At 40.1% G+C, this 11,503-nt stretch overlaps 1 long non-coding RNA gene across 1 annotated transcript in view; it reads right to left on the reverse strand.

The window, feature by feature from the left end:
- LOC146967240 (uncharacterized) overlaps positions 1-3,260 on the reverse strand; it is a 58,071-nt gene extending 54,811 nt beyond the window's left edge. The window contains exon 1 of the long non-coding RNA XR_015034441.1: positions 3,216-3,260. This is a non-coding gene — a long non-coding RNA (uncharacterized LOC146967240). The remainder of the gene's footprint in view (positions 1-3,215) is intronic.
- Positions 3,261-11,503: the final 8,243 nt, after the last annotated feature.

An 11,503-nucleotide genomic window follows, 5' to 3' on the forward strand; every position in this document is an offset into this window, starting at 1 on the left:
GATAGGAGAGACAACTTCTAATCAAGCATTACAAGTACTCATTTGATTCGATTATATCTCATTATATATGGTTTCAGAGTTGCCCTCATGTTTTCAACAATATAACCAAAGTGAATCTGGGCCAGGTCAGTGTTCACCGTCATCCCACATAAGGTAATGTTATATTAACTACTGTGTATGGGCTATATATAGTATTTTCATTAAGATATGCTTATATAGTAGCTGGTTATTATGAACTAGATCCAGGTGTGAAACATTAAAACCAGCTCTAAAGCCTAGAGGTCTGGCAGAGGAAGATTTATAGTCTAATCTCTCTTTATGAGCTATAATATTCTGGTCACAGACTCCATCTCTCTCTCTCTCTCTCTCTTTCAGATTTTTCCTCTCGAGCGCAGACCTCTCGCTGTGAATAATAACTGTGGCCGCTTTGAAAAATGTCTAGTTTTGCCTTGTGTCGTGTAAAATGAAATCGTTTTAAGATAGGAATACATTAGCGTTATTTATTAAATGTTTGCTGTAAACTGTTATTTGAACAACTCCAAGAACAACTGCACAGATGTTTGGTTGCTGTTAACAGGAAATCGTTCCACTGAATTACTAGATTGAAATTCTGACACGGTAACTTGTTCCATACTTTATTCAGCGCTGATGTCTGCTTTGCATAAGCAGACAGCAGAAACCGAGCTTGTCTTTGGATATTATTTGCACTGTTACATTTTATTTCATGAACTTAAAAAAGTAGGGAACTGTTTAAAAAAGGCCTTTTCACTTGAGATACACGTTTGTGATGAGTTTGACAGTTTCCTCTTTGTCGAGCAGCTCAGACAAACACCTGTCAGACTCGGCTGGCACTTTATCCAAACGGCCACACAACGGTTGGACATCCCCTCCTTTTATATTCTGCGCCAGTCTCCTCAGGTTTAGGAAACGTCTCAGTCTCTCCGTCTTCTCTACTGAGAGGTTCAGAGAGACACTTTGGCTTTGAATGCTTTTACAGTATTCATCATCCGTGCTACCTCGCTGCATTTCCCCAGCAGTTTGGAGCTGAGCTGAGCTCTTCCAATCTGGCCGTCAGATCTGATCTTCGTCGTTGCTCCCTCCTCCGAGAACGAAGTGTCGAAAAAAACAGCAGGTGGGCAAATCGCTCGGCCAAGACTCAAAAAATCTGCAGCGAGAAGCATTTGCGCGGTCATAAATCTCCGACACGTCCTCTTCTCGCCACAGTTGCCAGGCCAAGTGGCGCGATCGATATCACGCTTTTTAAAGCAGAACTATGCAGGATTTGGGCTGTAATTATTGTGGCTCAGAGTCACTGTGATGGTTGAGTGACCTGTTATGAAGTGAATGGGGTCTAGGCCAATGCGCTCACCCCCCCCACTGGCTGAAAACCGCACTTGCAAGATCAGTCGTCCGTCTCGGTGTTACAAATCTCGTCAATGGATAGAAGTATCGCGAGAAACTGCTTTACGGCAGTACGAGATAAGAACGCATATGACGTCATGCATGTCACGAATCGTGATTGGTTTGAGTTCGGAAAGTCGGAGGAAACCATGGAAACATGAAATGTTTACTGATGAAGTTCAGCTTGTGGCTAACGGGGAGCTAATGCTAACACAGATACACACACCATGGGTCTTTTATAAGATAATGTAATACATCATGACACACACACACACACCTTCGCGTTTTGGAACCTTTATTCCTGTGTGTGTATGTCTGTGTCTTTGTGCCTGTGTGTGGCTGTATTAGCGTTAGCGCCGTGTTAGCGTTAGCTCCGTGTTAGCATAGCGTTAGCTCGGTGTTAGCGTTAGCTCCGTGTTAGCATTAGCTCCGTGTTAGCATTAGCTCCGTGTTAGCGTTAGCTCGGTGTTAGCAGGGCTTAGCAAACAGCACGTGTAGGGGGGGTGGAGGAGGTGGCGGCGGCGAGTTTTTTTTTTTTTTTTTTTACGACAGTGACATGTGCCTCCCAGAACTGTGGGGGAGCTCCGGAGAGGGAAAAAAAGAGAAACCAACGAAGGAGCGAGCTATTTCCGGCCGACCTGCATAGTTCTGCTTTAATGCAGTCTTTGTTTTAACGCTGCCTCCCTGATGGTAAACGTCGTCTGTTGCAACCCTTCCTTTCCTACTGGATTCGATGAAGACCAGACTGTTTTCGGGTGGAAGGTCGTCTGTGAATCTGGTGGTTACTGGTGTGATAATGAGGTTTCACTAACATCCAACAGCTTGGAGACCAAAAAACACAGCAGATTGGTCGGTTTTTGCACCAAAGTGAACAAAGGCTTTCTAATGTTTTCTTTTGCAATGGGAATGAATTCTCCTCCACCTTGATTTGCTAACCGTGGCCTCCCATTTCAGGGTCGACCACATTAAAATATAAATATTCAACATCATAGGCATACTACTTGACTGAACTTGTCTGTGCAGTTCTCCCAGAAGCAGTTTAAAAAAAGAAGAAAAAGAAGAGAATGAAAAACTGCTCATTCTTTGCATCATGTGATCTGACTGAGAAGAAGAGATCATTTGTTCTCATGATCTTATTAAACAAAAAGATGTTTTGAAAACTTCTGTAACCTCTATAAAAAACTGTTTTTTCAGTGTGAAAACTGTCCAAAGTTCAAAGTAGAACCATCCCATCTAATTATTTTTCAGAGCTAACATGCCCTCTGGCAGGAGCTGTCAATGAGATTCGCTAATAACACAGGGGAGAGAGAAGCTCAAAAATGTAATGATAAATGAACAGAAAGCTTTAGTGAATCTATTTCAGAAAGTATAGTATAGATGGAATGATTAATATTCCACATAAGAGAGAGGCTTCATTTACCAGTGAAGCTTACAATTTTGTCACTTGAATGCAAAACAGGGGATTAATTTATCATACTGAGTGTAACAGGTCTAAATTATGGCACATAAATAAGAATAATTTAAGTTAAATGATTTAAATTCAAGACAACACACTGTTTTTATTCTTCTGGGAATATATTCCACCCCGAAAATCAGTGCAGTGCATCATCGTTAGTTACTGTTGATCATCATATATTTGACTTGAGTTGAAAAAGTGGCTTTTAACTTAGTTTTTCCCCTTTGAACAGCACAGTATGCATATCCACGCAGGTACACATACATGAAACACCACAGCTGGAGAAAAGCTCTGTGATCCAAACTGAAAAACAAATACGGAATCAATAGAATCAATAAGGGCGAGGTGGGGAACGTACCATGCTGGAGTTTGGATTTTGCCAGATGCCTTTTTTGCTCTTGGACCACCTACGGAGATTAAAAAGACACTCAGGTGAGGTGGATGTAAACATGTCAGTCAGACATATAGAGTGCGTAACACCTGTGCATCATATGTCCTCTAACGCCTCAAAAACATCCTTCCGCTTCAAGAGAGATGAAACTGAATTACAGTCAATGAAATTAGCACGTCTTTCTGAGAGTCCTCGTGATGAGAGTCCAGGCTCGACGGTGAGAGGAACACTTCAGACTTTCAATGACACACACTCCTGCATTGTAGCACTTCACACACAACAACATCCTGGCATGAATACAAATCTGCTAAAGCCATCGACCCCAATTATTATTTTTGACACCAACTTTTAATTAATTTAAAGGGATAGTTCAACATTTTGGGCAAATTGGCCCATTAACATAATCCCTATAGTCATAGCAGTAGGTTCGTTACCTTTAATTGTCGGTGCAAGCTATTTTTAGAACAGCGGAGCAGAGCTGCGAGCTGCTCAGAGCTACGCTAAGGAGGCTAATGGGATTTCTTGGTTTCCCTCATCAAACTCATCAAATACACAATCCAACAACTCCAAAACGCTGTCGTGGACAAGTTGTGACCTGCACATTCACCACGCTATGAGATAATAACGGACCGTTATGAGACGGAGTTGTTTTCGAGGTAAATTCATGCAAAACCGCTGATAAGTGTTCCCGTCGGGAGCAGTTTTTCAGCAAGCAGTCTCTGTATTTACCTCTAAAACAACTCTGTCTCTTAACGTTCTGTTATTATCTCATAGCGTGGTGAATGTGCAGGTCACAATTTGTCCACCAGAGTGTTTTGGAGTTGTTGGATTGTGTATTTGATGAATTTGATGAGGGAAACCAAGAAATCCCATCAGCCTCCGTAGCGTAGCTCTGAGCAGCTGGCGGCTCTGCTCCGCCGTTCTAAAAATAGCATTGTTCTGTTTTCTAAATGCACCCAACACTTAGGTTACAGTTGCTGAGCTATGGTTGAATTATTGCTAGTTGGGATTTAGCTAATATAATGTTTTGATCCATGATGTCAGTCTTCACAAGGTAAATTAGCTAATTTCCCCATTGTGAAGCTAATTCGGAACTAAATTACCTTCCATACAGCCGTGTCTCTGTTTGCTGTGACTGTGGGCCATACAAGAGTGAAGAGCTTTCAGAGTATCAGGGAATAACATCTGTGATATAGGATGTGTGTGTGATATGTTTGTTTTCTATAGAGTCATGTACCAAATAAAGCCTCCTTATTTTAGACGCTGTGCAGCATCTGAAGTTATTTCACGCTCACGATAGAGAACATTGTTTCTTTGTTTTTCCTCCGTCGTCATTTGATCTGAAACGTGCTCAGACTTGGATTTCAGAGTTTGAGGAAGTCTTGGGTTCGAGTTGAGTGGTTTTTATATAGTCCTGATTTTCACACACACACACACACACACAGCCTCCCTCTCTTCTTTACAAACACCCTGTGCTCCCTGTGGCTTTGCTTCCCCTCCCTCCCTCTCACTCTCTTTACCCCCTGCACTCACACAAAGTGAGATAATAATACAGCACAGAAGCCTCAGCTAACACCACCCACATATGCACAAACACTGTTGGAAAACAATAGAGCTGAAGGTCCTTGAAGAGGGGAAAATAAAACCAAAAAAAAAGATAAATAACTAACACAAAAGCCAGCGTAAAATGTTCAGTAAGCCCTAGGTAATTAATTAAGAATATTCAGATCCAGTCATGGCTTAATACCCAGCAGTGCAGTGCTAAATTGCAGCGAAGTGAAAGCTAATTAGGCCCGTCTCCTATGCTGTGGTGTGTTTTATTTATGACTGCGTTTCTGGAGTGTGTGTGTGTGTGTTTTTTCCCCCATTTATGCGACACTGCCATGGTGACCGGAAAATGTGATTCTGCTGGTTTTGAACTCCAGATGTCACCGAGCAATCATAAATTTTATTATTGGGCGGAATGAGTGTGTTAATAATGTAAAAGAAGAACAGTTTATGAATATTCATGGCTCCCGTGATAGATCTGAGTAAGAGGCTTTATGAGTTGGCTCGTAGCTCCACCCAGAGAAGACAGCTCGTTCCTTACAGCTATTCATCATGTGGAGGTGTCACCACGAACCGTCTCATCTGTAACTGCACTAAAGTGGTTTTCCGTCGCCAAGTCAAACTGTTTGGGCTCTGAGAGACTCGTATAAACCTCTGCATCTGACGTCCTTTGTACATTTTCAGTGGTTTCTTCTGCCCGTTAAAGAGCTGAGCTGGTTATATTGAGAACAAATCGACATGTCAGCAGCAGGGAGAAATGAACTCCAACTTCTCGTTTCATTTCATTTCAGCTCTTGCTGCTCGCCGTCCTGTGACACATTATCTGTCTCATCATTGTCATTGGTTGGAGGCCACTCCAGCTGACTTATGACATGGAGTGACCACTGTGTCCTGCAGACAGTCTGTGGAGTATTAAACATTGTTTCAGGCCGGAAAATGTGTTTTCTCAATCAGCGATGATACATAACCTCAAAGGTTTGACTTTTATTCTTTATTATTTCATATAAGATACTTCTGTTTTATGTTTCATCCCTGCACATTCATATCTGATCAGAGTTATTTCAATCACATCTGCCCTGCCTCCACAAAATCTGAGGAACCAAAGGGTTTTTTCTCCTTTAAGACTTATTCTTTGTTTAAAATTACTTATTTATGACTATTTAATCTCATAAGGAAACCATAAGACTTAAAACCAAGCTTTGACATATGTTTACATCATATTATAACTCAGATTTTTTGTCCTAATTACTGTACTTCATTAAACTAAGGAAGGGACAATGTCCCATATGCACTGTAACATATGCACTCCATTTCTGACATCAAACCTACACCCCCTTTGGAAAACTCCATCATCTAACCACTTTTTCCATCTTTACAATAAAGGCCTGTTTTGTAGATTATTTTATGAAGGAAATTTGTTTTTGTGAATTGGTAAAGTAGGGAATGTTCTCCACAGACTGAATTTATACAGAAAAAAAACTAATTTAAATGCTAATTTTAGTAGCCTATAAGACTTTAGGTTTCGGGGTACAGCAGAGAAGACTGACTCTGCTGCTGTGTGGACTAATAGAAAATTCAAACATACTGTTCACCGTACTACTGCCTTTTAACATATGTGTTTCTAGGTGAGTAGCCACAGCCTTTATATAGCTGAACTGGTCTGACTGTGTTTGGTTGAGGAGCCATCAAAGAGTGGGCTGACCTTAAGGAAGTCTACAGGCGCTCTCAGGAAACCCCACAGTGCATTGCAGTGACAGCACGCTAGCTCCGAGGGGGCACTGTCTCCTGTCATCACTCCTGCCCTTGGCTTTCCCAGTGAGTTCAAAGGCCCCGTGGGGGAGGCAGAGCTCATAATTAATTGATCCATTTCTCGTTTGATTCTATTTATAGCTGACCCCTTCTATACAGTTGCACCTCCTACTTCCCCCCTCATACATGAAACACACATCACTCGTGATCAAGCACATTATTGTTATTAGACTGAACTGTATCAATGTCGCAGCAGGGCGGCTGAGAAACCAAGGAAACCCAAGGTTTGCTGTGTTTCATCTCGTCCCTGACACTGTCACATCCACAGAAAAAAAAAACACTGAGCACACGCAGTGGGAGCATGCAGCATGCATTTTTCAGATGCTCAATCTGAGTAGATGGCAGCGCCACGTGTTCCCCCGGTTGCTCAGGGCCTGTTTGGGGCGCTGCCTTTCTGGCTGGGTTGCCATCCATATTGAATGATGTTGGTCGTGTGGCAGCCATGTGACTGTGTTTCCCTCTGAGAGGCAGGCAGACACGCTGCCTGTCCGAGCACCAGCACAAACTTTTCTCACATTTTCAAGAGTCAAGATGAAAGAAAAGAAAATAATCAAAGAGTAAAATGGTTAAAAATGACCAATATTTACCTACAAAAGTAAAGTATTACCTAAAGTATTACCAGCAAAATCAAGTTGAAAGTTGAGTCTTTAAAAAAATAAAAGAAAACCTGTTCTGCTGAAATTGGTTCTTGAAACCACAAATGTATAATTGTGTTGTTCTTTGTTATGCATCAACACTTCAAATGAAACGCTGGAAAGGTGAAAAATATGGGACCTTTAAATTGCTACTTAACAGAGTAAACATGGGTGGTCTTGAAATTATTAATAAGGGCAGAAAAGAAAAAACAATAACAGTGAATTAATTGCTTATCGTCCTCTGTATTCGTTGCTTGTGTTTTATCTATGTGACTGCAATTAGTAAATAAATAGCTGAAGCACACAGTGAATAAAGCAGGTGGGCAAACTGCACCTGTTGGGAAGTATAAAGCACATGGACGTCTGTTCCCTGCACTCGTGAGGAGACAGATTATTATCAGATTATTAAACGTTTTAAGCGTCTTTGGACATTTTTAATCCTTATTTAATGGTTCTGAATAACCAGCACCTGGGAAGGGGGGCGCAAATTAGTGTGAATGTTGAGCCTGTGTAGAAAACAGACTGTAAATCAATTGGGTATAGCAAACATATGTGGGAGAGAGAAACAGCGTAATGAGTAGGAAACAATGTGTTATTTTTTCCCCAATTACACTGTTGCACCAATTGCAGATATAAATACTTACATGTTTTTCCTTTGCACATACTGCTTGCTCCATCTCTTCTCTTGCCCACAGCCTAAACACACAGCAAATACATCTGGTGAATTACTATTATTGAGAACCACCATATCAGAGGGTATAGGTTTGCCAGAAGAGTTGCATACATACATTAGTAAATTTGAAATGGTTGTTAATGCATTAGGCTAACAGGGCTCCAGACTAACTTTTTTTTTACCAGGAGCACACCCTAACTTAAAATTTTAGGAGCGCAAGCTATAAACTAAGAAGCACATACTGTAAATCGACTTGCAAAGCAAATATTCACATTTACTTTTCATTCATGATCCTCACACACATTGGCCTGCCACCAGTAATGACAGATACAATATTCTTTGAGGTGCCCCTTCCACATTTCACCAGAGTTAAAAAAAAAAATCAAATAAAGTGGTTGCACAAGCTCTAGTAAATAAAAAATTTACTTGCACCGTCTCAAATTTTAGGGGCAAAAATGTCCCCATTTAGGGGCAGTCTGACGCCCTCGGTAAAGGTAAGAGATAAAACAATGAGAAAACACCAAAAATAGTTTTGGACTGAGGCTGTTTTAGCCAAGAGCCGCAGGCAACAGTTATATTATATAATGCTAGTGGTGGGGTTAGATGTTACAGGTTCATGCCTGCTACGTAGCTAATGCTAGCAGAGCTTGCTAGCTCTTGTCAGCCAGGAGGAGGTTGTGACCATGGAAACAGTGACTGGTTTTAGAAAATCAATGTACCGGTAATAAAAAATAAAAAAAAATCCACGATTTACAAGAATTTGGCAAGTTATCAACAATTAACATGGATATACATTATTAAAGATGGGGAAAACCTACATTTTTCATTTCATACTGCCTAATATTTAGTAGTTTCTCACAAATGGACCATTACGGTTGAACATGCTAACGTTACTTAGCACAAAATAACACAAAACCAAATCTCAACAGTTAACGTAGAGGTTTAATTCACTCACCAAAGAAGTTGGCTCTTGGACAAACACACTCGGAGCTTGGGGAAGGTTCCGTTCATTTTCAGAGAGGGAGAGGGGAGGGCCATGGGTACAGAGCTGGTACAGAGCCGCCTAACTTTTATTTTTGAACCAAGTGCTAGCAAACGGAGACGGCTAACGAGTAAATCTGAGTGACTCTCCAACAACTCAACCGCGCAAAATCACTGATTTTAGGTCGACAAACAAACTGCCATTAAACAAGAGTCTCTCCACTTGTACCACTTTTATATTCAGGTAAGATAAACGAAATATGAAGTTGGTTCGCGTGATCCACTGTAAACTAAACTGATCTTGTTCGGGGAGTTCAAAAAAAAAAAAGTGACTCGAATCTGCGCGTAACTGTTGACGTCATAGCTGGGTTCTGATTGGACGATGAGCCATGATCATGTGACCTGTCAAAGGCCTCACCTGCCTCACCTGAGAAAACTACATCACTCGTCTACTACTAGGCTACTTTTATTACCAGTTAAGCTGTGTATTGGTAATAATAATAATTAAAAAAAAGAAGATTCAAACTGATATTGAATACTCCTGTCATTTCTGTGGACTAGAAGAAGAAACTACCCATCTGTTGTTGATGTTTTTCAGTGCACCTGTATTGAGATATGTTGGGTTGATCTTGGACATCATAGAAGGGAAACAACAGAAGAAAGGATGAATCTCCAGAGGAAAAAAATACTTTTTTTTTTTCTCTGAAACCCATGTGGAGGACAAGGACACTACTTTCTTTGTCAACAGAACATTTTCTACAAAAACTGTAGCCTACCTATGTAGCCTACTACCAAACAAGAAGCAATTTAAACCATTTTTTTAAAGAAGTTATGAAAAATAAACATTCTAAACAAAACTGAGCAATTCAACTGCACCACATTACTGATCACCTCAGCACTTTAAGCACTTTAATCAACGTGCAGTATGCTTGTGTTTTCCCCCTCTGATTTTGTTTTATTCATTTTAACGTGTCTGAAGAGTGTCTGTCTCCTTTTAATGTGTTTTGAGCCACGCCAAAGATGATTTTCTGTGATAAACAGACAATAAAGTTTTTCTAATCTCATCTAATCTAACTTAATATTTTACACACAAACTCTGTACATTTTAAAGATTATGTGTTTACTGTCAGGCAAAGTCTTAGACAGTATGGTCTATGATGAAGGATTATGAAGGAAAAAGGTAAATAAATCATATTTTCACAAGACTGTGAAATTTTATGTACAAATGAATAAATGAGAAACTAGAGAAACAGACCAACAGCCTCTCCCTCAACACTTTTCTATTGAAAGGAGCTGGATGTCTCCTCAGATTAGGATGACTATCAGCCCTTTGCTGCCCTCTGCTGGACAAAGACCTGACTTATTGTGTTTAATATTGTTTTTAAAAACACAGCATTCAGTGTATCAGCATCAGTCCCACCACTTTGAGGAATAATGTGAACACTTACCTGTTTCCTCTTTAATATCCAGTTGTTGTCATGGTAACTCGCTCACACATTATTGTGCACTGCATGCCTCAAATTTTAACCACATTGTACAGGATGTAATTCAGTTAATTGGACCATGAGCTCACATTCACAAATCCACATTTACACTGGCTCCAGGCTTCGACCTCTTGAAACTCCTATCACATGAAAAGAATATGAGATTACAGGGCTGTGCAGCAGCATCTTGAGGGGAAGGGCAATCAGGCTTAAAATCTATTAAATTAAAAAATTCAATTAAAGTTCATAATCATCCTAGTTGCCTTAGCAACAGTAATATTTCTTATTAGAAAAGGAGGCAGAGTTCCGTCTGCCAGATAATTAGACGGACATTTACAGATGGCTCTGCTCTTTTTTCTAATGGTCACAAAACACTGGAAAATGAGAAAAGGACATAAAAGTGAATGTTTTGCATTTGACTCAGTGAATTTCAGACTCATTGTTACTTTCACTTAATCAATGTTTAAAAAGCCTCTGGTGTTGTGTGACAGTGCGCTGCGGCGCCTGTATCAGTTTGCAAAGCTGAAATGAAGACAGAGGATTGAATGTTTGATTTGAGGTGGCACTTTGTTTCCAGGTGGAGCTGACAGCACCACGGTGTGTGATATTAATTTGGTAAGTTTGATTAGTCTGTTGCACTGCAAGCAAAGCAGCAATTTCTACTGCACGACAATCAGGAAGCTGTAACCACATTTGTTTCACAGTGATGTAATACTTTTTTTCCATGTGCAAACTCTACTAGAGAAAAAAAGTGAGGAAATATGTGCTAATTTAAAAGGTAAAAGCAAATTGTAGTAATTTCTCTGGAAACATTGCTGTAAGTATTATAGATCCACCACAATAAAAGCATTAAAACCTTTTGAAATGAACTAAAATAACGGCTGCAAGTCAAAACAAGTCATAGAGATTTTATAATAAATATAAAAAGAGATTTACAATGCATTATCAGTAATCCTGATAATCTTTTAAATGGTGTTTAGATTTAAAGTTAAGCCTCGAGGACTCTTTTAAAAAACCTGCACACAAGATGTTAAAGAAGTCACATGAAGGCAACAGGATCCTGCAGGTTTCAAATCCTGTAACAGGTTCACATTATGTTGCACACACACACACACACACAAACAA

Source organism: Trachurus japonicus, chromosome 19 (assembly GCF_045865225.1).
Source record: "Trachurus japonicus isolate A0001 chromosome 19, Traja_1.0".
Classification (NCBI taxonomy): Eukaryota; Metazoa; Chordata; class Actinopteri; order Carangiformes; family Carangidae; genus Trachurus; species Trachurus japonicus.